Source organism: Euprymna scolopes, chromosome 10 (genome assembly GCF_053919585.1).
Source record: "Euprymna scolopes isolate OS-2025 chromosome 10, ASM5391958v1, whole genome shotgun sequence".
In the NCBI taxonomy this organism is placed as follows: Eukaryota; Metazoa; Mollusca; class Cephalopoda; order Sepiida; family Sepiolidae; genus Euprymna; species Euprymna scolopes.
The window spans coordinates 49136954-49143144 of NC_136491.1; the positions used below are offsets into that span (position 1 = coordinate 49136954).

The following is a 6191-nucleotide window of genomic DNA, read 5'->3' on the forward strand; positions in this document are numbered from 1 at the left end:
TGGCTGTCAAGGGGTCAAAGTTCAACGATTTGACCTTTGGAAACTCTACCAAACTCATCCGCCAATTTTGAGTCTAAACATTTGAAATTTTAAATGTAGGTTACTTAGACATGGATCAAACTTTTTAATGTTATTTGATCCCAAAATAATAAATGCTAAGGGGTCAAAATTAGGGTCAAAGTTAAAACAAAATGTGACCTCTGTGGTCCCTACCAAATTTCTGGTGTAAACATTTGGAATTTTACATAAAGGGTATTCGGATATATGGCAAGCTTTTTAATCGGTTTGGGTCGAAAATTTGAGCTGCAAAGGGATCAAAGTTCAAAAGATTTTACCTTTGCGGTATCAAACATTGCGTAAACATTTGAAATATATATAACGGGTATTCAGACATGCGACAAGCATTTTAATCAGTTTTGGGGCGAAAATTCGGCTGCCAAAAGGTCAAAGTTGAAAGAGTTGACCTTTTCAGATTCTACCAAATTCCTCCGCCAATGTTGGGTTTAAAGACTTGAAATTTTAGATGTAGGCAACTTAGACATAAGTAAATCTTTGTGTTTTGATTTAAGACAAAAATAATAAATGTTGCCGGGTGAAAATTGGGGTCAAAATTTTAAAAAATTGACCTCTTCGTTCTCAATGAAATTACTCAGACAATTTTTGGTCTTAACATTTTAAATCTTACATAAAGTGTATTCACACGTAGGGCAAGTTATGAACAGCACACAGGGCCCGAGCAAAGCCTGGCTAAACTACTAGTATAGTCAATAAATATGATATTTTCCAACCTAATTTGAACAGTAATTTATTCACCTAAGATTTTATAAAATATTTATCGTGCTTCGTAGGTTTGTTAATTATATAGATTATTGCAAAAATATTTTACCCCTGTAAACGTTCTTATATTTTGATATATTAAATTTTAAAAGGTAAAAATTTTTACCCTTGTAAAGGTTCTTATATTTTTATATATATAATTTTAAAAGTCAAAGTTTTTACCCTTGTAAAGGCTCTTATATAATTTGATGTATTAAATTTAAAAAGTTAAAAAATCTACTTTTGTAAAGGTTATATATTTTTATATATTAAATTTGAAAAGTAAATTTTTTTTACTCCTGTAAAGGTTCTTATATTTTAATATATTAAATTTTAAAAGTTAAAATTGTTTTTACTCGTGTAAAGTTCTCATATTTTGACTAGCATGGGTTGCCGAGGTATTTGGAGGTGTATGTTGAACAAAAAACAAAAAGCCAAAAAACAAAACAAACAAAAGCGGTCAATTTTTTTAAACTTTGACCCCTATTATAACCCCTTAAAATTTTTTGTTTTTGGTTCAAATCAAGTTATTACGTTAGATCCACGTCCAAGGAATCTCTATCTAAAATATCAAGTGTTTAGACTTAAAATTGTCTGAGGAGTTTTTTAGAGTTCTCAAAGGTCAAATTATTGAATTTTGACCTCTCAATCGCGAAATTTCTGGCCGAAAACCGATCACATCGATTTCCCCAAATCTCAGTACTCTGTATATACATATTTCGAGTCTGTAGACGTAAAATTGACAGAGTTATTGCGTAGGGAAATGTACACACAGAGACACAGACAGGCAGATACTCAAGCAGACAAATATACAGACACGTTCACCTTTATAGATATACAGATATATTACATTTTAAAAGTTAAATTTTTTACTCTTGTAAAGGTTCTTATATTTTGATATATTAAATTTTAAAAGTCAATTTTTTTTACTCTTGTAAAGTTCTCATATTTTGATATATTAAATTTTTAAAGTTTATCTTTTTTACTCTTGTAAAGTTCTTATATTTTGATATATTAAATTTTTAAAGTAAATTTTTTACTATTATATATATTATAATATATCAAAATATAAGAATATATTTTAGTATATAAAATTTTGAAGGTTAAAACTTTTTTACTCTTGTAAACGTTCTTATATTTGGATATATTTAATTTTAAAAGTTAAATTTTTCTTACTCTTGTAAAGGATTTTTATATTTTTATATATTACATTTTAAAAGTTAAATTTTTTACTCTTATAAAGGTTCTTATATTTTGATTTATAAAATTTTAAAAGTTAAATTTTTTTTTTACTTTTGTAAAGGATTTTTATATTTTATATATTACATTTTAAAAGTTTAATTTTTTTACTCTTGTAAAGGTTTTTATTTTTTGATATATTACATTTTAAAAATAAAATTTTTTACTCTTATAAATGTTCTTATATTTTGGTATATTAAATATTCAAAGTTAAAAAAAATACTTTTGTAAAGGTTCTTATATTTTAATATATAACATTTTAAAAGTAAAATTTATTACTCTTGTAAAGGTTCTTATATTTTTATATATTACATTTTAAAAAGTTAAAAAAAAATTTACTCTTGTAAAGGTACTTATATTTTGATATATCAAATTTTAAATGTTTTTTTACTCTTGTAAAAGTTCGTATGTTTTGATATATAATATTTTTAAAGTTAAAAATCTTTTACTCATCTAAAGGTTCTTATATTTTAATATATAAAATTTAAATACTTAAATTTTTTTTACTCTTGTAAAGATTCTTATATTTAAATAGATTACATTTTAAAAGTTAAAAAATTACTCTTGTAAAAGTTCTTATATTTTGATATATTAAATTTAAAAGTTTAAACATTTTTACTCTTTTAAAGTTTCTTATATTTTGATATATTAAATTTTAAAAGTTAATTTTTTTACTCCTGTTAAGATTCTTATATTTTGATCTTTTAAATTTGAAAAGTTAAGCAGATTTTTACTCTTGTAAAGGGTCTTATATTTTGATATATTATATTAAATTTTAAAAGCTAAAACATTTTTTTACTCGTGTAAAGTTTCTAATATTTTGATATATTAAATTTTAAAAGTTAAAAATTTATTTTACTCGCGTAAAGTTTCTAATATTTTGATATATTAAATGCTAAAAGAAAAAAAATTACTTTTGTAAATGTTCCTTTATTTTGATATATTTAATTTTAAAAGTTAAAAAAATTTACTCTTGTAAAGTTCTTATATTTTGATATATTGAATTTTAAAAGTTATTTTTTTTTATCTTGTAACGGTTCCTATATTTTGATACATTAAATTTTTAAAGTTAAAAAAAATGAATCTTGTAAATGTTCTGTATTTTGATATATTGAATTTTAAAAATAAAAAAATTACTTTTGTGAATGTTCCTTTATTTTGATATATTTTATTTTAAAAGTTAAAATTTTTTTACTCTTGTAAAAGTTCCTATATTTTGATATATTAAATTTAAAAAGTTAAAACATTTTTAATCTTGTAAAGGTTCCGTATTTTGATATATTGAATTTTATAAATTAAAATCCTTTTTTTAATTCTATTTTGTTCGCGTTGGTTCAGCCGTTTATTTTGAATAAATTAATTTTAAAATCTTATTTTGTTAATTATATCTTTATAGACAACCCTTTCCACTTACGCTTTCTATAATCGCCCTCTCGTAAATACTCGCTCCCCATCTCACCTTTGACCGATTTATTGTTTCTGCATATTGTTTGTTGCGCTCAATTCAATTTTCTACTATTCTAACCCGCGCTGCACAAAAAATAAAGTCCGTTATGACTCTCTTTCTTTTCTTTTTTTCACTCCTTTTTAAACACGATGATATAAATAAGATTGAAATTTTTCTACTGATTTTTCTCCTCATTAAATTAGAGACACAGAAAAATATACCTAACTGTTTATTAAAACATGCTGTTTATTTTTGAAGTCTCACAAAAAATTTTTTTAATATTTTATTTTTATTTTATTTATTTTATTTTTATTTTCATTTTATTTTTGTATCTTTTTACTTTTAGTTTATCTTTATTCTAAATCCACCGTTTAAATATCGGATTTGAATTTTTTTATATTCCAACTATCTTGATTGTATCAATAATATTTCGCTAGCTGGAAACTTCATTTTAAACGATTTGATTTTACTTTATATTTTTGTACCCTTCTTCCGCCAGAAAATAAATCGATAATTCTCCATTCCCAAAGAATCATTACACATTACTCTGGATGTTATATTAAAAAGATTTGGAATTTACCTTCTATGTGGATTTCTTCAACCAATTTGGAATCTAATAACATCACCCCATTCTATTCAAGGATTAAGGAAACGAAAAAATGATATGCGATTTTGGTATGCTCCATTCGCATACCAAAATCGCATATCATTTTTTCGTTTCAACCCTTCTTTTCTTTCTCTTAATCTTTAATATATTTTCTATGAATGTGCTAAAAGCAAAATTTTATCAAACTAAAATTAATATTTTGTTAATGACTTTCCTCTGAGGAGATAAGCCTATATCGAAAATTCAGGAATAAGGAAATTTGTAATGGTATACTTTGTTTAAATAATACATTTTTTTTGAAAAATTATATATTTTTCTGAATGAAATTTGAATATAAAAAATCTTATGTTACATATATTTATTATGTTATATATATATATATATATATATATATATATATATATATATATATATATATATATATATACACTAACAGGCTGTCATACATTGCCCGGGGAATATTTCAATTTTCCCACATGCATGATGTCATACACTACGCCATATATTACGACGTCATGTATTACGTCATAGCATATATATATATATTATACATATGTTAGGGGTGTGTTCCGTTATAGAAGCGTTGATTCAATTTTAATAAAATAAAATACGCTTCCGGTGCGTTTGAAAGTACAATTACAACGTAATATTGCGAAAATAAGCAAATATTTTACTTGTTTGAAATTTATAATTTAATTATATTTCGGAGTAAAACTCCATCCTCAGTATTTTCTGTCTTTCTTGTTTTTCTTCTTCTTTCTTGCCATGTTGTAAATTTGGAGAAAGAAAAGTCAGTAGTAAAGATCCGCGCGTTGTCTCTCAGCGGTTGTGTTTTGAAATGCCGGCATTTCAAAATACAACCACTATTCGTGCTTACGCAAAATACATTTCCGAATTTTACTAAAAGAAGGGTTTATCTTTAAACATTAGAAGCCAGAAGGACTTTCATTTAAATAATCTAAAACTTACTTGAAAGAACGGAAAAAAATGTATATACACACACATCCTGCTAAAGGACTACACCTCACCCCTACACTATGGCAAAATCTTTAAAATCTTAAAGTAAGAGGCCCGGTCGGTGAACGCGTGTAATCGAGTCCTTCCGGGAAACAACATCTTAAGACAAATGCATGAAAACTGGACCTCCCCGAGACTTAACGATAAGATTTTAAAAATTTTATTTTCTAGAATTTTACTTTTTGATTTCTCCACATATTAATTAATTTTTCTCGTTTTGTATTTTATCTTTTTTATCTTTGACAAAATTTATTCTAAAGAAACAAGGCCAATAGCCATTAGTAGCGTGCTCTCGTGTAATGAATGAATGCGTGAATGTAGGATTGACATGAAATTCTTAAAGATAAACTAAAATGACCGACACATGGGCTGAAATGACTTAAATAAAAAGTAAATGACTTAGAATGACTTTAATGAAATTAAGGGTGAATTGAATGACTTTAAGAATGACTTGAATGCTTAAAAATATCTGGAATCATTCAAAAACAACTTGAATGATCTGGAGAATGACTTGAATGGCTATGAGACTGACTGATTGTAAAGTGGGTGATCATTTTACATTAAATTAACACAGAAAAGTGATCCTCCACTTTATATCACAAAGTTACAAACATAAGTACAGTATGTAGTAAGAACAGATACTACACTTTGATCTTGGCCAAAAGGCTAAGAAAAGCTGTATTTATTTGCTCCCCACCCGAGAAAATTAGGCACAAGGCCGATTTTAAATGTGAGGAGTGAAGGTGAAATGGGGACCAACTCCCCGGGGAGTAGGGGAGCTGGATAGTGACCATTGGTATGAAGGGTTGCCCCTACATTGACCAAGGTCTTATATGTGGGGCTGCCCCCACATATGGTCTTTGCTTGCAGTATCTGTCGGAACAGATACTACATTTTTATCTTGGCCAAAAGGCCAAGAAAAGCTTAAAAGCAAAGAACAGCATCTATTAACAACAGAGCTTTGATCTTAACCAAAAAGGCCAAGCACAAAAGTCTTACGGACAGACGGACAGACCGACCGACGGACCGACGTACCGACGGACCGACGGAGTGACTTATAGAGTC

The 6191-nt window shown here is 26.7% G+C and overlaps 1 pseudogene; it reads right to left on the reverse strand.

Moving 5' to 3' along the window:
- Positions 1–5667: 5667 nt before the first annotated feature.
- LOC145286674 (U2 spliceosomal RNA) lies at positions 5668–5804 on the reverse strand (annotated as a pseudogene).
- Between the last annotated feature and the right edge of the window lie 387 nt (positions 5805–6191).